This window comes from Triturus cristatus, chromosome 6 (assembly GCF_964204655.1).
Source record: "Triturus cristatus chromosome 6, aTriCri1.1, whole genome shotgun sequence".
NCBI classification, from domain to species: Eukaryota; Metazoa; Chordata; class Amphibia; order Caudata; family Salamandridae; genus Triturus; species Triturus cristatus.
Genome location: NC_140589.1, coordinates 328,527,249 through 328,549,382, shown reverse-complemented (window position 1 = coordinate 328,549,382; position 22,134 = coordinate 328,527,249). Strand labels below are relative to the sequence as shown.

General features: G+C 45.0%; 2 pseudogenes; both read right to left on the bottom strand.

The window, feature by feature from the left end:
• Nucleotides 1–2,058: 2,058 nt before the first annotated feature.
• On the bottom strand, nucleotides 2,059–2,262 carry LOC146816852 (U2 spliceosomal RNA; annotated as a pseudogene).
• Nucleotides 2,263–15,164: 12,902 nt separating this feature from the next.
• Nucleotides 15,165–15,284, bottom strand: LOC146816851 (U2 spliceosomal RNA; annotated as a pseudogene).
• Between the last annotated feature and the right edge of the window lie 6,850 nt (nucleotides 15,285–22,134).

The following is a 22,134-nucleotide window of genomic DNA, read 5'->3' as shown; positions in this document are numbered from 1 at the left end:
AGGCCTCTTATTCTAAAATCCTGCAGGTATTTTACTGCTGCCGGCTCTATCTCAAAAACTTCTTTGAAAACCTTGTCCATTAAGTGGGTGAGATTCCTCCTATGTTTGTCCTCCTCCTGTATTTCAAATCTCAGAGTACTTGATGCCTAGGGGAGCCGTTCTGCCATTTGTGTTGCCTCTTGGTGGTCCTCCTTCTCCTGGACAGCTCCCTCCAGCTGCCGATGCGTAGCTTTTTGGGTTTTCCATGGTGTGTTGTGTGCCCCCTGGCAGAGCGCAATGCGCGCCTGGGGGCTCACTTTCTTTCGGTCTCCTCTGCCTTTGGTGTACGTCTGCGTTGGTTTGGTGGGAGATGCGTGCCCCCTGGCCGTGCACCGTCCGGTGCACCTGGGGGCTCGCTGTTTTCAAACAGAAAAAAAAAACATAATAAGGATTCGGCCGTGCGTGTTGGTTGTGATCTTCTCTCGTGCGTGCCCCCTGGCTTTGCACCGTCCGGTGCGCCTGGGGGCTCGCGTTTGCCAAAAGGGGGTCTGCAAATGCCCTCGCGATGTTTTGGACAGCCGAGCACCGTTGAGGCGCGCCTGGGGGCCCGCTGTCAGTGCTCGTACTGCGGAGGTGGGGCTGGATGGCTTTACCCCTTTTCCGCTTCCTTTCCGTCGTTGGGGTATCCCCAGGCCGAGCACCCAGCTGGTGCGCCCGGGGTTTCTCCACATATCCCGAAAAAAATCCGTCCGATCGCCCCCCGTCGCTCACCTGTTTTCCTGGTCGGGTGACCAGGTGTCCCTAAGGTAGAGGCAGTCCGCAGGGTGCAGAGTGACCCCGAGCCAAGCACTTAAATCCAAAGTCCCACCGCAGCTATGTGCGGGGAAAAAAGGTCAGATCAGGGAGGCTTCCCCACCACCACCCCCCCCGAGTTTCTGGGCATCAGCTGGGTCCCGGGCAGGCCAGGAGTCCACAGCCCGTCCCTCCACTCGGGGTGAGGCAGGTATCTCCCTTGGTGTGGGTGTTGGCCCCTTTTGGCACAGCCCAGGGTTCACGCAGCCTTGCCACGGACAAGCCGTGGAGCGAAGGCCCAGTGTCGCCCAGGTGCACCTTCAGGGGTTGCCACCTAGCCTTTCCCCTTTCGCTCGGATGCTACGCAGGCTTGACACGGACAAGACGTGGAGCGAAGGCCCAGTAACACCAAAAGTGTCCGGTTTATCAGGCGCCCTCTAGCCAGACCCAAGTGTATTACTACACTTGATCTTAGCCAAAAGGCCGAGAAGCGATAACCAGAATGGTGCCAGAATTCTCACCTCCCGAAGCAATCTCCCTGGCTAACCCGGACCGGGGTCTTCCCTCGCACCGTCGCTTGAGCCCCTTTCGCCTCTTATTCTGACTCCTAGCGAGAGCTCAGCACGTGCCCATAGAAAGGAGGCCCTGGCCTCGGGCTTCCTCCCTGCTCCCAGAGTCCTCCTCGGCTGGCGCCTCATTAGGCGTCACTTAGCATACCCACATTGTCCTCTTTCTAATATTTGCATGCCCCGCCCCTTCCTGTCCAATGCTTCCAGCGGGCTGCCCGGAAAGCCTGGCAGCCGGGGGATGCTGGGAATCAGGCCAGGATGCCCTGGACAGCTCCCCGACAGGAAGTGGCCGGCGCCTCGCCCTCGCCTGCCCGGGACACTGCTCCCCTGTAGCCAAAGGCCTATAGATAAGGCTTGGCCGTTCGGGGACGGGAAAAGAAGGAAAAGGACTCTGTATTTTTCTTCTTGCTGGAAAACTTCCCCCATTCGTTCCCCAGTGAAATGGATCCAAAAACGAATGAAACTCTGTTGCTGGAAAAGCAGTCTCCTTCTGACATTTTTCTCTTTCAAAGTGCAGCGTCTGGATGGAGAAGGCATTAAAATAAAAGAAAGTTCCACGTGAAAAATAAATAAATAAATAAATAAATAACGCGGGTTTGCGGCAGATAAATAAAATAAATAAATAAAGCAAGACAGGGTGACACTTTACAGGGTTTGGTAGTGCAGCTCTACTTTCGTTTTCTCATCTATCTTTCAACCGCATTGTTTTCCCCGGGTGGGGAAGTGCACCATTCCTGGAGGTACTGCAATACCAGGTTGATGCGTGGAGTGGACAGAGAAAGCTCCTATTCCATCTCCCTGTTCCAAAAATCAATTTAATATATGATCCCCAGATAGAGGACGTATCAGATATTAAACTGATAAGAACAGTATTTTTTATTTATTTTTTTGTTTTGTTTTAACGGGCTTTATTTAAAGCTTTACATATTTACATGTTAGCCAGTCCAATATGGTGGCATCATTTTGGATTTTGCATCTATGCTAGAGGCGCAGCTCAGACATGTGCAAAATTTACATCGAGATTAATTTATTTGCTTATTATACAGGCTTGTTCTATGATTTGTTTATTAATTTTGACCAGTCTTTCTGTTTCCAGCTGTCTAGCGCCCATTCTTGTCCTTTCCTGCTTACATCTACAAAGACATAGGTTTGCACTTTGTCGAGTGCCATTTTGATGCATTCTTCGGGGGTGATTTCTTTGTGTTTGAACAGTTTTAGGTTTCTGGAGGACCAGAGGCTTTCTTTGATGCAGTTTATCAGCCTCCACAGTGTGTCTTTTTTCTCCTTTGGGCAGGACATGCCGATACCATATAAGATAAGTTCGTAGGAGAGTGATGTCTGTTTGGTGATCGTTTTGATGAGTTTCCCCATTTTTTTCCAGATTTCCTGAGCAAAGGCACAGTTCCACAGGTAGTGGAGGACAGTCTCTTCTCCGGCACATGTTGATCTGGGGCATTTTGAGTCTTTGGCCAAGTTTCTCTTGTGTTGAAATGCCTTTACTGGGAGGCATTTTGTAACTGCCATCCATGAAATGCCTTTTTGGTGGTTGGATAAGCATCTGTTGGTTGTCTGTTCCCATACTGCTTGTGATTGTCTTTCTGATAGGTTGGTGGCTATGAGGACCGATTCAGCGTCTTTGAGTTCGTGTTTCCAAGAGTTCTTTTCAACACAGGCTTTGAAATCAATGTCTTTTGTTTTGCAATGCTCGATGATTGTCTTCAAAGGTTCAAAGATCTTTGGTGTCAAAAAACAATGCAGGGTTTTGTTAGAAAATTGCACCAGATCATATTTTTGCAACATTAGTGCGGTTGAATATGTAATATAGTTAGCGACAAATCTGGTTTTCTTTTCTAGGGCGCTCATACATAAGTGCAGGTATTTTGAGGACAAAAACAATTTTAGGTTGGGAACATCTTTCCCCCCTTTTTCTTTAGGTTTATACATGTAGTCCCTCATGAGGGGTCTCTGTCCAGCCGCCGCTCCCGCTACGGACGAAGTACGTTGGGCATTCCCTCCTCTGCCACATCGCCCCTGGTTGCCTGAAGCTGTGTGTCTCCCCTGCAGCCGCTGGCCGACATCGCGCGGCCGTCGCAGGGGGAGACTACAGCTCCCAGAGGGCTCAGCGTCTCACCAGCTGCCTGCAATCTTCGCGCCCGGAGGCGCTTAAGTGAAGGCTCACTCCTCCGCGTCGCGGGACGCGCGCGGGTGTCGCCGGGCTGAGCCCGGGCAGAGGGCGGGCCGTCTGTGGCCGTCAGGGGCCAAAGGAGGCCGGGCTGGGCCACCCCCCTAACTCTGGGTCTGAAATTTCCAGCGAACGGACCCCTCGTGGAGATCGTTATCAACTGGGTTTGCTACTCTGAAGGTAAATGGGAGCACTGCCACGCTCGTTTTGCTTCTAAGGATAGTGACGATATCTTCAGCAGTATTTGTGTGCACTACTGCTTAAATTGGTTGTTTCTGTTCCTTGGTCCGGCTAGCTTGCCTTTATGGCTAAAAATATTAACAAAGCTGTGGCCAAGGGGGGCGTGGGGACCTTGGATGCTTTTTTGAAGAAAGCTGAAACTGTTGTTGCCAGAGAAATCGCAAGTGTTGAGAGGAGGCTTTCCCTGGAACCAGTACTATCGTCTAACCATGGATCGCAATCGAATGCTCTTATTGATGACATTGATGTGAGCTTGCCTGGTTGTCCATCTATTGTAGAGACTGCACTAGAAGTGAGAGATATTGTTGTTCCTTTTGTAGTAGATTGTACTGATGGTCCTCATCTCTCACCCCGAACCACTCGCTCTGGACAATCTCGAGTATCATTGTCCGCCACTACTAATTTAAAAAATGGTAAAAGAAAAGCGACCAAGGGTCCAAATGGAACGCGTCAAAAAGTAAAACAATCTAGGACTGTAAAGTCTGCTATTGAGTTAGTTCCACAGGATTCCACATTGGCCCCTTTGGCTCAGGGGAATAAGACGCTTGGGGCAGGTGCGAACGTTGCTCAGGTTCCTGTTGTTTCTGCTGGTTTTAACTTGATTGATATTTTAAAGCTTATGGATGAGCAATTGAAGGTTTCTCTGTCCCCGGTTTTGAATAGACTTGATAAAATTGAGAATAGACTTACTTCGATTGAGCGCCATATAGCTGGTCAGGAAACAATCTTAAGCAATCGTAATTTACTGGAGAGACCCACCTTAGCGGGAGCTATTTCCAGAGTATCCGACCTAGCTGATTCCATGATACTTACCACTGTAGGTGTTACTAACCAATCTGCAGTGGCTGCTGTACCACCTGCTGAACCACCTGGGGGTGTTAACTTGAGTTCTCGGGATGTCCCAAGGAGAGTAAGCTTGCCCCCCACACAGGTAATTAAAGAATATCCTTTGCATTTGCCACCGGAGGCTTGTCCGTATACTGTCATTCTGGCAAATGTCCCTCCATCTACTGATGGAAAGGAAGAAAATTGGTCCTCCTTGAGGAACAAAGCCCTACATTTTTTAGCTGAAAAGACAGTTTTGGGGAGCCACCTTTTTAAGTGTTTTAAAATGGTAAGAAGGGTTCCCTGGGTGGGGAAGTTAAATAAGACACTTAAGGGCGACTGTGTAGTCGTGAGTTTTAGCTCTCCGGATTTGGTAGCTAACATTTTTAGGCAGGCAGGAACGTCTAGATTACACGATGAATATGTGAACATCCTCCCATTGGGGTTCTTCTATCCACCTCACTTACAGAGACGGGGCGGGAATAGTGGTTACAACGCCCAACCTGTACCTGTGATTAGAACACTGGCCTTGAGTAACAGATATGAGGTCCTTAGTTCTCTGGACACAAATGACTGACTTCATGTAGCGCACAGCCAGTCTTTGGATATTGAAGCCAGTGGGGTGTGTATGGAAGATGATGGAAGTGCCATGCCTGCCAATGATAATACCGGTTCTTATGGTTCGGGTGTTAGTTCCGTTACCCGAATGATTGATCGGGTTAATGGTATCAATCGGCCAAAAATTAAGTTCACTCAAGATAACCAGGTTAATGCTTCCGTTGGCACGCTTAATTATGCGCCTGTAAGGGCTTTTGCTAGGGAGGAGATAACGGACTCCTCCCCCCAACCTTCGGTTATGGGTAATAGTGTGGCCAATGTATTAGCAAATAGGGTTACTGCCTTGTCATGGAATATAGCTGGGTTGAGAGCAAAAAGAGAGGATACAGTTTGGAAGTCATTTCTCTCTTCCTTCCATATAATTGCTTTACAAGAGATGTGGGAGGCCAGAGATTCCTTTTACTTGGATGGGTTCCAGTCCTTTATTAAACATGCTGTGCCTTCTTCCTCGGGGAGACCCAGTGGTGGTCTCTTGTTATTATTTAGTCTTAAGCTATTGTATAGCACAGAACTTGTTAAGACTAGTTCACCCAATATATTGGCGGTTAAGGTTGTAGGTGTCAACCTTCCATCAATGTTAGTTGTGAACTTTTATAATTCATTTACGAGGACGGACGAATTGGAGCATTTAAAGGTCTTATTTACCTTTTTAGAGGATTTCGATGCAAATAATGTTACCCCTTATTATTTGTTACTGTTTGGCGATTTTAATATTCATTTAAGACAATCCAATTGTTTTGGAAATTTTGAGCAGGCTTATTGCCCGCAGGAGGAAGCCCACTTTGGTTTCTCAAAAGGTGGGATGTTTCTAGACAGTATTGTATCTGCTTTTAATTTATTTGTGCCAATGCAGAATTTAGTATCTCCTGTGCCTACATTCACTGGTCAGGGTCACAACAGTATTATTGATCATATACTAATTTCCTGTACTATGAAGGGACTGATAGGACCACTTTGTGTCATTGCAAACGTCCTTAGTGACCACAATCCATTATCTTTGGAATTAAATATTAATGATGTCTTTAGGCCTAATCATATGTCTACAATCTCTAATTCAAACATAGTCCCCATTAAACAGGGAACTCGTTTGAGATGGGAGGTTATTACTCCTATTGATTTTCTTGAGAAATTGTATCACAGTAATTTGGAGGATTTTAATATTTGCCTAGCGATAGAATCTAAACCAGGGGATATTCTTGGTGCCTTTGAGCGAATAACCAGCCAGATTATGGATAATCTAACTCTCGTTGGGAAACCAAGACCTAAGAAGCATAAAAACTGGTTCGATCAGGCATGTAGTAGCGCGCACTCTATTCTCTTACTGGCCTTAAAAGACGGCGCTAAAGATATCAGCAGGATTGTGGAGGCAAGAAGATCCTTCAAGAAAGCACTAAAGGCAAGGAAATCTTGCCTGAAAAAATTGGCGTGGGAAGAATTGTCAGACGCTAGTGTCTTAAAAAGTAGTTCCCAATTTTGGAAAGTAATTAACAGCCCACTTTTTAATGAAATGGAAAATATTATTAATGATTGTCTTATTGCCCCAGATAAATGGGTGTCTCATTTTAGTGGGCTTTATTCTGAGATTCCTGACCAGAATCCTGTAAATTTTGGGGATACTAATCTGTCATCGAAAATTAATTTTACTGAGGCTGAAGTTCAGGACGCCATTGAATCAATGGCAAAGGGCAAAGCACCCGGCCCCGATGGTGTCCCTGCGGATTTGTACAAGGCAGATTCAAATTACTGGGCGAAACTTCTAACCTTAGTTTTTAATGCGGTAGCAAAGGAGGGTGTCCCACGTTCTTGGGTTAAGGCCGTGATAGTACCAATATTTAAAAAAGGTGCAAGAGAGGATCCGGCATGTTATCGGCCTATTTCTCTTCTCGATTCCGCAATGAAAATAATGGGTAAAGTTGTCCTAGCACGGTTAACATCATGGCTGGAGGACAACTCCATTATTTCTGACCTACAGTATGGTTTCAGAAAGGGAAGGAGCACGGTAGGTCAATGCCTTAATTTGCATCTCATCATTGGGAAGTATACGATTGCGAAGCAGGGGGTCTTACATTTAGCATTCATGGACCTATCTACTGCTTTTGATTTGGTTAATCGTCAAAAACTATGGGCATCCCTGGCAACTATGGGTCTTGACCCTGTGCTGATTTCCTTTTTGGCACTTATACATGAAGACACTACTGCGGCGGTCCGTTATAATAAGGACGGGAATCTAACTGATGCCTGGCAGGTGAAGCGTGGGGTGAGACAGGGGTGCATTCTCGCCCCCCTGCTTTTCTCACTCTATATTAATAACCTGGGGGAAGTTTTGTCCTCATCTTGTAAAGACATCCCAAGAGTAGGTACTAAGTTGATTCCCGCTTTGTTGTATGCGGATGACACGGTCTTATTGGCTAGAACTGCAAGAGGCCTTCAAGCCCTTTTAAATGGTTTTAATGATTTTATGGTCTCTTTGGACTTAGTAATAAATTTTAAAAAATCCCATTCTATGACAATAGGAGATGGAGCTGCAAAAAAGGTTAAATTCTTCTGCAATAAGCAGGTGCTAACAAAAGTCCAGACCTTTCCATATTTGGGGGTCACTTTTGATGACCGAGGATCATGGGTCGCGCAACGCGCACAGAAACAGAATATCCTCGCCAGGGCAACTGGAGCATTGTTGGGTTTTGCAAAACGGCTGGGATGCAAGCCCTTGCCCGCGATTTTGAAAATATATAACGCTAAGTGCGTGCCTATGGCCCTGTATGGTAGTGAGGTCTGGGGCTATGCATCGGCAGTGGATATTCAATTAATTGAGAATGCCTTTTTTCGGAAACTTTTGTCATTGCCTGTTTCTACTTCAATCTTTAATATCCATGAAGATTTGGGGGCTGAGTATCTAGTGGATCAGATTTCCGTTGCCCCATTAATGGGTTGGTTAAGGGTTTGGGCGCAGCATCCACCAACCCTAAACAAGCCATGTGTATTCCCTGGCTACGATATATTAAATCTAAGATGGAGACTCTTGGCTGCTTAGAATTATTTGAGAGACCATGTGAGCTGTCCAAATTGAAAATAAAAGACTTAAAGTCTCAGTTCATGTGCAGGGCAAAGTTGCAGAGAGAAGGCGAGGAAGTGTGTAAACTGTCTGTTAGGAGATTTGTCATGTTAAGTATGGGCAATGAGATTCAGCCATACTTGACTTATATAAATAACCCTTTTCATCTGTTTTTATTGATTAGGTTTAAACATGACATGTTACCGTGGCTCCTAGCACACCCGAAGGGCTTTTTTAAAGAGGGCACTTTGGGCCCCTGTCCCTGTGATAACGCCTCCGAACAAAATACGCTGCATATGATTTTTTACTGCAAATTTTATACTCTGTTACGTAAGAAATTTATTTGCCCAATTTTTAAGAACTGTCACTTTGACCAAGTAAGGCCCGCCTTGGTATTTCTGCAAATGCTGGGCTCTCCTTTTGTCTGTTTTGGAGTTGCCAGCTATCTTTCAGGGGCAATTAGAAGTAGAAATCGAATGTAGTTTAATATATTTTAGCTCTATTCTTTTTATAACGTTTGAGAGTCCGAGACCAGGCCTTTTTTATCCTTTTTCTTTTGAAATCATGAAATAGTCTTTTAAATTTTGGCCTGTTTTACTTTTTAATGTTCACATTCGCCAATCATTTGTTTAAACATATTTTTATGTATATTTGTGCATTGTGTATTGTTTGAAATTCCTTTGTTAATTATTTTTACATGTAACTATTTGCAAATGAAATTTTCTGTATGCTTTGATGGTTTTAATTATTAACCGAATAAAGCTATTGTTGACTGACTGACTGAGTTTCTCCATTTTGGAGTTCCAAACTAAGTTGAAGATCATTTTTTGCAGGCTATTTAGCATAACAGTATTAGGTGGGAAAACCACCGCAAGGTACAGTAGAATAGGCAATAAAATAGCTTTAATAATTAAAACTTTACCTTCCATGGAAAGGTTTCTTAGTTTCCAAAAATACATCTTTTTTAATATTTTTTCTTTTATCGGTGGCCAGTTTTGTTCCCAAGTCATGTTCGTACTGAAGTGGACTCCTAGTATTTTAATGGGATCTCTTGTGACTGTAACCGGCGCTTTTGCCAGGTTGTCCCATTGGCCTATGACCATGCAGGTCGATTTGTCTTTATTAATTTCTAGGGCAGAGGCTTTGGAGAAGGAGGTGGCATGAGTGATGACTGTTTCCTTCCTGGGCATCATTACAAAAAATAGTTACGTCATCCATGTAGCTGGTGCATTCAACTCTTTTCCCTTGCCCTCCCGGTATGAAGTGCCCTTTGATGTTTGGGTCTTGCCTGATTTTATTTAGGAGAGGTTCGATGGCACAGATGAAAAGGGCTGGTGATAGCGGGCATCCTTGTCTAACCCCAGACCTGATTGGGACATTCTCTGTTAGTGACCCGTTGATGAAGATTTGGCTGACTGCATCTTTGTATAGTGCCTGGACAATACTGGTGAAGGAGTTGGGGACACCCATTTTTTCTAGGACCTTAAAAAGAGGAAGTCGTGTGAGACGCTTTTTGTAGATCTAGAGATAAGACGCCTAAAGGTTGGTTCTGTTCTACAGCAAGCCTGCTAGTTTCTCTTGTCGTCATTAGGCTATCCCATACCTTCCTCTGGGGGACTGCACAGGATTGATCCTCATTGATAAGTGATTTTAAAACTCTTTTTAGTCTATTTGTTAGCACTTTTGCCACTAGTTTGCTATCTACGTTTAGGAGGGAGATGGGCCTCCAGTTTTTTAGGTCTTCTTTCCTACCTTTTTTGTATATTAAGGAGATAACCCCTTTGGAAAAGGATGGGGGGAAGGTCTTTGTCTTCATGCATTCTTCTATCATACCCATGAAATCAGCGCATAGTGTTGGCCAAAATTGTTTGTTGTATTCCCATGGGAGGCCATGTTCTCCTGGGGAGGAGAGGGGGAGCATTGGGATAGGGCTCCCAGGAATTCTTCCCCATCTAGGGGTGTTTGCAGGTAGGTTTGTTCCTCTTGCGACCGGGTTTTTTCAATGGAGGCTAGGAAGTTTGAGCATTCGTGTGAGGTTATGGCTTTCTCTTTATATAAGGTGTTGTAGTATTCCTGTACAGTGTTTTGTATGTTTGTTCTGCCTTTTTGTAGAATTCCGTCTTTGTTCCATATTTCATTCATTTCTTTGTGTGTATGGTTGCTCTTTTTGAAGAAGAACCTTGTGCATTTTTCGTCTTCTTCAAAGATCTTGACTCTTGAATTGAAAATGGTTTGCTTACCCCTGTCTGTAAACCATTTTCTGAGTTTGCTTCGGGTTTCTTGGAGTTCTTCTTCTACATTCACTCCTGAGTTTCTAAATTTCAATCGTAGGTGTAGTTTGTCTTGAATAGTTTGGAAGAGGTCTCTTTTTTCTTTGGCTTTTTGCTTACTTACTTTGATGAAGAAAGTTTTGCTTTTCTTTTTCACCCATTCCCACCATTTGGCTTTAGATATTAAATTTTGTTGTGCGTTGCGCCATGCTTTATACTCTTTGATGTAGTTTGTGACTACCTCCTCCTCTTCTAGGATAGATATGTTGAGTTTCCATATCCCTGGACCTTTGCTGCAATCAAAGTTAAGTTTGCAGTTTATGAGGAGGGTTTCGTGGTCTGTGAGTGCGCTGGTCTCCGTGTGTGCACTAACGTAGGAGAGTGAGTTGGAGGCAAACACAAAGTCTATTCTGGAGGATGTGTCCCCTTTGTCTGATTTCCATGTCATTCCTGTGCCTTTGGGGTTGTTATCTCCATAAAGGTCTTTTAAGGACAGGTCTTGTGCTATTTTCAGCCATGTTGTGGAAGATTTGTCCAATTTGTAGTCTGTGCTGGTACCCTTCCTGTCTTTTGGGTGCATTATACAGTTGAAATCCCCGGCAACAAATGGGGGTTAGTCCCTGTTAGGAAGAAGGAGGTGTTTTCAAAAATTTCTATTCTTCCGTTCTTATCTGCAGGTGCATATATGTTACATATTCTGAGGTGCTGTTCTCCTATTTTGATGTTCACCATTAGTGATCTCCCTGGGCTTATGTTAGTTTCGTTGATGAAAAGAAAGTCTTTATTTTTGCTTAGTATAGCTATGCCTGCGTTCTTGTTACCCCCGCCTGACCATGCGGATGGGCCCTCTTGCCACTCTTTGGCATAGCTTTGGTAGTTCTGCATTTGGGGTAGGTTGCATTCTGGTAGGCAGATGATGTCTGCTTTGATTGTTCTGCACTGCTCTAGGATGGCGGCTCTTTTGATGGTCTGTTTTATTCCTCTGACATTTAGAGTTGCTACTCTGAGTTCTCTTGGTGTATCCATCATTAAGGGTAAAAAAGTGTGTGTTTGTTCTTATTGGTTTCTTGCTTCTGATTCCTTCCAGGATTGTGTTCCTTGATTTTGGGCGTTTACTTCCTCTATGCTTTCTAGAGAGGGTGATGACACAAAGAGGGTTTCTTTTGTCTGGTGCTGGGTAGGGTTTTTTGAGGTTTCATCTTTGCTTGTAGGGTTCTCCATACCTGAGAGGTCAGTCAGAGGTGCGTATCGGTTCTTATTTGCATTTGTAGTTTTTTTCTTTGCTTGGGAGGTTTTTTTTCCATTTTCTTTTGGTTTCTTGTTGTTCTGTTTTGGTTTTTATCTTCTTCTTTTTCTTTGTCTTGGGCTTTGATTGTTTTATTGTTCTTTGCTTTTTCCCATTTCTTTGGGAAGGATTTGAAGATTTGTGGTGTTGCTTCTATGTTTGACTCGGATTCTGTGTCTAACTCTTCCTCTAGGAGGGGAGGGGGGTTGAGTGTCTTCTTGGCTCTGAGTAGGGGTTTCCATTTCTCCTGAAGAAATTTCTATTAGAGACCTGGGAAGCTCTTCTTCCTATGTCTCTGGGACTGCTGAGGTTGTGTGGGTAAGAATAAGGGTTTCCATGGAATCTTCTGTTTGTGCCTCTTTGTGTTCTATTACTTCTTCGTATAGTGGGTGATCTTGTAGGAAGACTTGTAGTGTCTCCTCTGTTTCTAGAGTTTCTGGCATTTTGTTTGTGTTTGGGCCTGTTTCAGCGTCTTTGTCTGGTCCTGGTCTTTCGTTTGCCTTCTTTGGGTTGGGGGGTTCTTTGGGTGTGTTGGTTTGGTTGGTTTCTTGCTGTTGCGTAGGGGGAGGGTGTTGTTGTGAGGTAGCGGGAGTTGGGATTATGATAGAAGCATAAACTGTTTTGGGTGTTTGTGAGTCCATTGTTTGACTTTTTAGAAGGGCATACATTTTTTCTCCCCAAATTGTTTCCTTGCTGCTTGCTGCTGACGCGTAGGATTTTTGTCTGTCAGGGCAGTTCCAGTACAGATGGTTTGTCAGACCACATAGGTTACACTCCTTTGGGATTGGGCATTTGTGTGTGGGATGTGAGTCCTGACCACAGTTGCGACACCCATTGTGTGTGCATTCTTCTTTGCTGTGCCCAAACTTTCTACATTTCCTGCAAAATATTGGCTGTCCTTGGTAGTATAGGTACCCATTGTTTGGTCCTATGGCAAAGGTGTTTGGAAGATGGCAAACCCCCCCTAGGCCTAGTGGGTCTCTTTTTAGGGTTACTGTAAACTTTCTGCGTCCATTCCACACACCCCATTGTTTTCTGAGTTCCATCCCTCCCCTTACTTGAATTTGTCAATTTCCCATGGGGAGACCCAGGGGTTGTACATGTAAACGTATACAGTGATTTCCGCAGGTGCGGACAGTTAGGTAATTTTATAGCCCTTTGTTTTTTCAGTATTGAATGACACATTTTGCATGAAGGTGTTACATGTTTCTTCTTTGGAAAAGGTGAAGTCATATATTCCCTGTTTGTTGTATTCGGCCATGCATTTCAGGTCCCTGGCCTGCACATTAAAATGCTTAACTAAGACATCATTCATAAGTATTTTCAAGTGGTCTTTTAAAATTACTCATTCAATCCGATTCTTACAGTATTTTTGGTTGAATCATCTCTGCGCGCCTTGTCGGCCGCATACTCTGGCCCATTGTGGGTGTTGTTAAATGTCTAAGCCTATGATTGTTTTGGGGTGCAGGGGGGTTCTGACTAAACACATACATTGTGAAGAATTTTGAAAAACCATGTAGCTTGCCTTAGGATACTGTAAACTTATGAATACCTTATGACCTGGTTGCAAATTATTTCAACATTTTGCTGTAAACAATAGACATATTTTAGAGTATCTGAACATTATTACCACATTTTTATCGTTTGGGGGGTGCTTGGACTTGTGTGGGGAGGGAGAAAAACCACGGTTATATCTGGCTGGAGGCCACCTTTTGGATTGGCAGGTGTGGCTCTTTAGAGTCGGCAAACCTCAGGGATTTGCTTGTGCGGTATGTTCAGGTTTGTGGAAAAAGGGGAGGGAGAGGTTCTTTTGCTGCCCCTTTTTTCCGCTTGGATATGGCATACAACAAGTATGCTGGTCGGGGTTTCAGAGCGCCCTGGGTTTAAAGGGAACACCAAGGGGTTTGGGGTGAGAGGGGGGGCGTCCGCGCAATAAGGAGGGGGCGCAAACTCACCTTATTGTTTGTAGGATCGCTCAGTTTCTTCTTGTGTGGGAACGAAGAGAAGCCTTTTCTTGTTTTGGGGGCTGCTGTGCCCGTGTTGACCGCTGGGGGGTGATGGTGTGGTTGCACACGCCGATCTCCGGCTGGGCCCGCTCTCAAGGGCAGAATCTCGGGGCCAGGCTGGCCACACCGGGTTCGATCTGGGGCCCAAGCACTGGGCAGGCTGGCAGCGTCGGCGGCAATCCGGCGATTTCCGGGATCAGGCACTGTGCGGGGGGCAATCTCGGTGCTGGCCCATGTGAGGAGGGGGGGAAACCCACCCGGCGATCTCGGGCCCTGGGCAGGCTGGCAGCGCCGGTCAGTGTGGGGGGCCATCCCGGCGATCACGAGGCTCCGGCACAGAGTAGGCACCTGATCTTAGCCAAAAGGCCGAGAAGCGATAACCAGAATGGTGCCAGAATTCTCACCTCCTGAAGCAATCTCCCTGGCTGACCTGGACCGGGGTCTTCCCTTGGACCGTCGCTTGAGCCCCTTTCACCTCTTATTCTGACTCCTAGCAAGAGCTCAGAACGTGCCAATAGAAAAGAGGCCCTGGCCTCGGGCCTTCTCCCTGCTCCCAGAGTCCTCCTCGGCTGGCGCCTCATTAGGCGTCACTTAGCATACCCACGTTGTCCTCTTTCTAGTATTTGCATGCCTCTTCCCTTCCTGTCCAATGCTTCTAGCCGGCTGGCCGGAAAGCCTGGCAGCCGGGGGATGCTGGGCATCAGGCCAGGATGCCCTGGACAGCTCCCCGACAGGAAGTGGCCGGCACCTCGCCTGCCCGGGACACTGCTCCCCTGTAGCCAAAGGCCTATAGATAAGGCGTGGCCATTCGGGGATGGGCGGGGCGGGCAAAGAAGGAAAAGGACTCTGTATTTTTCTTCTTTGCTCAGAGAAGCCAAGGGCAGTGTCCACTTCTCTGCCTCCCTACCTCCCTCCCTCCCTCCCTCTCTCTCTTTCTCTCTCTCTCTCTATCTCTTCGTCTCTTTCTGTCTCTACCTCGATCCAACTGACTTGCTGGAAAACTTCCTCCATTCTTTCCCCAGTGAAATGGATCCAAAAACGAATGAAACTCTGTTGCTGGAAAAGCAGTCTCCTTCTGACATTTTTCTCTTTCAAAGTGCTGCGTCTGGATGGAGAAGGAAATAAAAGTATATGAAAGTTCCAGAAAACGTGAAAAATACATAAATAAATAAATAAATAACGCAGGTTTGCGGCAGATAAATAAAATAAATAAATAAAGCAAGACAGGGTGACCAGGGTGGTTTTATTCTCACTCAAACACAGTAGCGCCACTTTACAGGGTTTGGTAGTGAAGCGCTACTTTTGTTTTCTCATCTATCTTTCAACAGCATTGTTTTCCCCGGGTGGGGAAGTGCACCATTCCTGGAGGTACTGCAATACCAGGTTGATGCATGGAGTTGACAGAGCAAGCTCCTATTCCATCTCCCTGTTCCAAAAATCAATTTAATATACTTTATTATAAAAATTTGTTTGTCATCGTTACATTTTAACGAATCCCATGTTGGGTGGTGTACATTTTAACTGACTTTGGAGGTGCTCGCAGGCCTTCCTAGCAGTTTTCCATCGAGATATATTTTTCATAAAAGGAAGAACACCTTTATGCTAAAGTGTTTCCCTGTTTTTTATTTGGCCCATTCTGCCCATTTCTTTTGCTGCCATTTATTTTCAGTTATTTCTTTACCACTTTTTTTAATATCAACATAGTAGTATGTCATTAGTTTATCCAATGCAATGTGAATACAGTCTTTGATTGTAAAGTTCTTGTGTTGGTAGATGCTCATGTTTGTGTTCCATAGGCTTTCTTTTACACAGGCGATGATTTTCGATAGGGGGTCTTGGTAGTCCTTCTTGCAGTTGGTGGGGAAGCCATACAAAATGAGTTCATAGATTATGTTGTCCTGACCTGTGATCCCTTTGATTAGGGGGCCGATGGTTTTCCATGTGTCCTGGGCGAAGTGGCAGTTCCACAGGAAGTGCAGGGCTGTTTCCTCCGCCACGCAGTTGTCTCTTGGGCAAGTAGCCTCCTTGGATAGTCCTCTTCTCTTTTGGAAACTCTTGACTGGTAGAGCTTTGTGTATGGCCAGCATGTAAGGTAGTCCGCACTCCTGCAGACATATGATGTCTGCTGGTAAGGTTTGGCAGTATAGGAAGGTTGCAGCTCTTTTTGTTGGGTTTCGTATCCCTCTGACGTTGATTGAGGTGATTGTTATCGCCATTGCTATGGTAAACCACATCATCTTGTGTGTGTTGTTAGACATTCTTCTTCGTGTTGTTCTCCCGTGGGAGTATTGACTGGCTTTCTAGGGTGGTCATTATTTCTTCTTCATTGCTGAAGAACAGGGGGCTGTCCAAAGGTGTTGTTTCCTTTAGCAGATTTTCTTCTTCTGGTGTCTGTTCTTTGGTTAAGTCTATTTCAGACAGACCTTCCATGAGGAGGTCCTCTGAGTCTGGCAGATCCGCCAGGCTGCTGTATCTAGAGCCTGGGCATGGTTTTGCCAGTGTGTTTTCTATTTGTTGTGTTAGCGCTTTCCTTTTGATTCTATTTTGAGCACCTTCTTCATAGTAAGGGTGCTGTTTGAGTTCTTTTCTTTTTTGTTTTCTTTCTAGCTGTCTTGTTGAGCATCTTTTCCCTCCTTTGTCTGTTTTGGGTGTCTCTTCTGATTCTGAGAGTTTGGATGTGTTTTGTGTTTCTCCTATTTTTGTATGCTTGTGTTTTTTGTCTCCTTTCTTTTTCCTTTCTGGTTTATTTTCTGGTTTTTCCCCTTCCTCCATGCTTTCTTCTCTTTGTGTCTCTGGGCCCCCTGTCTCTGTTATGTGGGTACTCTCTGAGTCAGAGGGGATCCCAAAAAGCCATTCTTGGTCGTACTCTGTGGGTCTGTTGTTTTTTGTTCCTGTGTCCTGTCTTGTGTGTTTGAGGTTTGTGGCGTGTCCTTTTCTTTGTGCTGACCTCTGAGGCGGAAAGCCGGAGGATTTACTCTTTTAAAAATTGTGTTTGATTCTTTTAAAAAACCTTTTTACTCACTTCACGGGCACTGTGCACCGCGCCGAGCAGTCCCCCGCAGACCCCCTGACACAGCGGATCTTAACGCTGCACCAGTGATTCCCTCCTTCGCAGTTCAAGGCGGAGACACGCCCACACGGGAGGCCACGCCCACCTGAGGCCACGCCCACCCGCTAGCCTACTTAAGCGCCGATCGAAAAGCGCGACAGTAGATTGTGCTGACCTCTGAGGCGGAAAGCCGGAGGATTTACTCTTTTAAAAATTGTGTTTGATTCTTTTAAAAAACCTTTTTACTCACTTCACGGGCACTGTGCACCAAGCCGAGCAGTCCCCCGCAGACCCCCTGACACAGCGGATCTTACGCTGCACCAGTGATTCCCTCCTTCGCAGTTCAAGGCGGAGACACGCCCACACGGGAGGCCACGCCCACCTGAAGCCAACTATCTCTCCTCAAAATTAAAAGCAAGAGGATACCCAAAGGGAATCATCAAAAATGCTTCTAAACGTGCTTGGTACTGCCCGAGGGATATTCTGCTGACACCGAAACCAAAAAAACAAACTGACCGACTAGCCTGTGTAACCACTTTTTCGCCAGTCTCTAACAAACTAAGAAAAATGATACTACTTCACTGGCCCATCCTCAATGCAGGAACATTGACATTAGAGAAACCACTCTTTGCCTTCAAAAAAAGCAAGAATCTCAAGGATCATCTAATCCGTGCAGCTCTACCCTCCTCTGTCAACACTTCTACTCTAGAGGGTGCATGGGGCCTCCCGCCCATTCTTGGGCATTTCAAATGTAAAAATTGTAATGTTTGTGCATTTTGTATGGAAGGTAAAAGTTTTACTTTTAACAATATTCCAGCAATCACCACTTCCTTCTCTAATTGCAACACTACAAATGTGATCTACCTCATTGTGTGTCCATGCCAAAAGATCTACATAGGCCAAACGACGCAGAAAATAAAAACCAGAATATGCCAGCACAGGAGCAGAATCAGGTGCAAGACTCCGAACGCGCCACTTGTTGATCATTTCGTAGAGGCCAAACACAATGAGGATGAAATCCGTTGGACAGTGCTGAAAGTGCTCAAACTACCACCACGTGGAGGCAACATGGCCCAACTACTAAATAAAGAGGAACTAAAGGCAATTATCACTTATGACTCAATTCGAAAAGGCCTAAACAGGTCTGAAGATTGGACAACACTCCTCTAAACAAGTTACTCACAAGACTGTTCCATGCATAATAGAATTCTTTAAGTCCAGTTGAAAATGCATATGCAAATGTAAATATTTTTGAATGTTCTGCATGACGACCTGCTGTTGTGACCTGCTTTACTCACAAGGCACCTTAATTCACATCACTTTATTGTTCCACACTCATTTCCAACGTTAAATGGCCCCCATCATCCACCGATCCAATCACTACTCTCTCCCATCCCAAAATGGCCCCCGCGATTCCTTAGTACCTCTTCCATTTCCACCCCGTCAACCAGCATAAATCAATCCCCGCCCACCTCAGACTAGCCAGCACCGCCGACTGTCTTCGACTCCCCATTGCGGAAGCAAGACAAGAACAAGGTAAGCGCGAGCACACCACGCAATGCTTTTCTCCTCCCTTCATCGGCCACTCACTAACGGAATTATATTCCGCCCAAACAGCACGCGGACAGCCATTGTAGCTGCCGACCGGAGGAAGCCGTACTTACGCAGTCCTCCGTCTTTCTATCACTTGTGCCTCGCCGATTGTCCTGATTTAGGGTAAGCCTTTTCCGCAATAGAAGCACCTCGATTTTATTAAGCACTGCCTGACTAGTCAACATTGCCCCCATGTTAACCCATTGTCTCTTCTCTTCTACCCCTAGCATTCCCATGCACTTCAATTCTAGCCGATTCGCGGCTTCTAGACCCTGATTTCAAAGCGCGGTTTTCTCCCTATGCTAGAACCGGTAAGCAGTCTGTCCGTTCAAATTCAGTGCCCCATTAGTTCTCCCTCGCTGGTTTCATCCCTTAAAACACCTTTCCCTGTTTTTTCCCGCCATCAGTGCTAACTTCATACAGACAGCACCACCAGCTGTCTCCCAAGACTCAGACGTATTCCCCTGACTCCCGATTGAAGCGGTAAGAAGGCTCATTATACTAACCCCTTGAGGCCACTCCACCTATTTCCTTTATAACCCTCATGTGTTTTTAGATTCAGCTACTCCATTGCCCAGTCCAACCCGGATTAAATTGGAGCAGGAAGGCGCTACTCCCCTGAGATCTACTTCCCTTCCCCTCTCCCACTGAGGTAACTACCACTTCAACCCATCCTGTTCTTATGCACAATGAACCCTGATTGTGATACGGTCCACACGCACGAGTAAGCGCGGCACACCAACCGCCGTTGTTTCGCATGCATCATCAATTAACAAGCATTACTCGGCACCTTTCACCCAATTTAACTTCGATGCGCACTACGGACGTGTCGCCAAACTGTCTATTCGCATGCATCATCATCTCACAAGAATTACTCCTCACGTGTCCACCTGTTGCATATCGGTTTTCAAATACAAAGGTGTCGCCCAAATGGTTCTTCTTTTTTCTTTTTATTCAACTCACCATTACCACATGCGGCGCCACTCCTGAGCACAAAATGACAGTGTACCTGTTAATTCTGAGTACGCAAATGCTGACTTTGTGTAATTTTTCCTTTGTATTTTTTCCATTTTTTTCCTTTGTTTCCCCGTGACACACTACTCATAGGCGTTTTAAATCTACCAGGCATTACTCTGTTGAGATATCTTGTGGTCCTGATGATGATCCCTGTATAATAGGAGCTTGGGATCGAAACGTTACGTCGACTTATTTGAATAGTTCCACATTATGGCAATTGTTTAAATGTATTGTGGTTACTATTGGAGAGAGCTTAACTGAAAGTCACTCATTGTAATGTAAGCCCCCTTTTGTTGCTCCAAGATGTGTTTGCCTGTTATTAATTTATAATTGCCTCTAACTTCTTGGCCTTTCTCCTTCTTCTTTCTTTTGGAAACTTGGTACAGGACTGTGCCCCTGTTTTCATCAGCCCTTCCCTATTTTACCTATATCTTCTCAAATAATCAAGATTAAATGCTCCTCTGTCCGGCTGGACACAGGAGGAAATCACATAGGTCTCACCGAAGTCTATGTTGAATGTTTACTTCCTAACTTTAAATAAGCTAGGGACTATTGTTAACAAAATAAGCTAGTACCCGTGGTCCTTAGTTACTCTTATCGGGTTCCCTTGTTACTTATACCAGTACATAGCGCAATCGCTGGATTGCAAGGGTCCTCTCTACCCTTCCCAACCAATCCTTTGGTCGGGCCTTCCTAGTATTGTTTCTTTACCTCAATTATCACCCTTATCACACACTAGACTTCACTAGTGTATTTCTTGTCTACTTTTCCTCACCTCCTTCAAAATCATAATATGTCAGCTTTTGCACCTCTATACACTGACAACTATATCAAACAACTATGCTCAGGACCCTCTCTGTTATCTGACACCACAGACTTACCTACAACACTCACTACCTCAATACCCGACCAACTAGAAAAACTTAGAAAGAAGCAGGTCCGTTTACAACTTATGGTTCTTATGCTCACTGAATATCTCAAAGCAGAAGTCATTCCCCTTGGCCTACAAGTGCGTAATATTCCCGGAATCTTCACTGACAACCCAAAGTACATAACAAACTTCAGTTACATAGGTACCACATGCTCACGTCATTGGTTAGTTTTAGGCATAGATATTGCGACGGAAACATTGAAAGCCTTGGATACAGAAATTGCAGACCTCTATAAACAAATTCAAGATTCCAATCCAACCGCAGAGGCCAAAAAACTATTAGAACAGATTGACAAAACAGTTTCGGATTTTCATAGAATAGAGCAAAATAAGAAGTCAAACAAAATCAAAAAAGACCTTAAATCATACAGTACAGAAGCTAACTATCCTTATTTACAGAAAGACTTCTATACCAACAGATCTTACGGCACCTACCAAAACAATCGCCCTTGGGGCAGATACAACAGACGCCACAATCTGGTAGGCTTCTCTGATACATCAGCTGAATCATCAGATAACTCCGACTCAGGTGAGGGCACTAGCACCACAAGACGTGGAGGCGCCCAACAACCGCCTTTTTTAGCCAGAGGCCCCCAGGACCCTCCTCAACGAGGCAGGGGCAAGAGAAACCAAAGATGGTACAACCCCCCGGGAGAACGCAGGACACGCAACAACTTCTACCAATGGTAGATAATGTTCAGTCTCTCACACAATACATCGACACCATTCCCATCTTTAATTTATCTAGCCATTCACTGGCCACAGATGAACTTTCTCTCCTGAGAAAAGGTCTATCATTTGTTCCAACCGTGCCACCCAACTTTATGGAACTCCACACTGAAATTCTGAGATTCTTCAGGCGTATTCGTCTCCAAGCCTTTTTTCAACTGCATCCTACTCCTGAACAAATCAAAAACACTCCTTTTCGACCACCATCCAATTTCTCACCTTCAGCGGGCATGATCCCATCTGAAATAATTACCTTCGAAAAAATGGTTCTTAAAGATCTTGCCTCAATCCAGAACAAGAAACACTTTATTCCTTTTAATCTCACATTGAAAGAAAAATTGGCAATTGGTCAACTCAAAGAGAAAGAATCACTGATCATTAAAAGTGCAGACAAGGGTGGAGGCATAGTCCTACAAGAAAAGGCATCCTATGTAGCGGAAATTCAACGGCAGTTGGATAATAAAGATCATTACTTAATACTGGCAACTAATCCAACAAAAGAAATACAGGAGTTAATCCATAAAGTAACAACAGATGGCCTCAAGAGCGGTTTTCTCTCAAAGAAAGAATTCATTTATTTGAATGTGAAAACCCCACGAACCCCAGTCATATACACACTACCTAAAATCCATAAAAACACCACTCACCCACCAGGCCGTCCCATTGTTTCAGCCTGTGGCTCTATCCTTGAACCATTAGGAGCGTATGTAGACTTTTTTATTAAATAATTTGTTCCTAAAACACAATGCTACGTGAGGGATTCCATGTCAATGATCAATCTTGTTGAACATCATCCATATAACCCAACATATGAAACACTGTGTACGATGGATGTTGAATCACTTTACACCAACATACCACAGACAACTGCCCTACTGGCAATCGAAAAGATTCTCAACACAAGACCACGACCCCATGCAGTTCCTACCACGTTCATTTTGCAACTCCTAGAAATCTGTCTCACACGGAACTTTTTCCTTTTTGACAACACTTATTA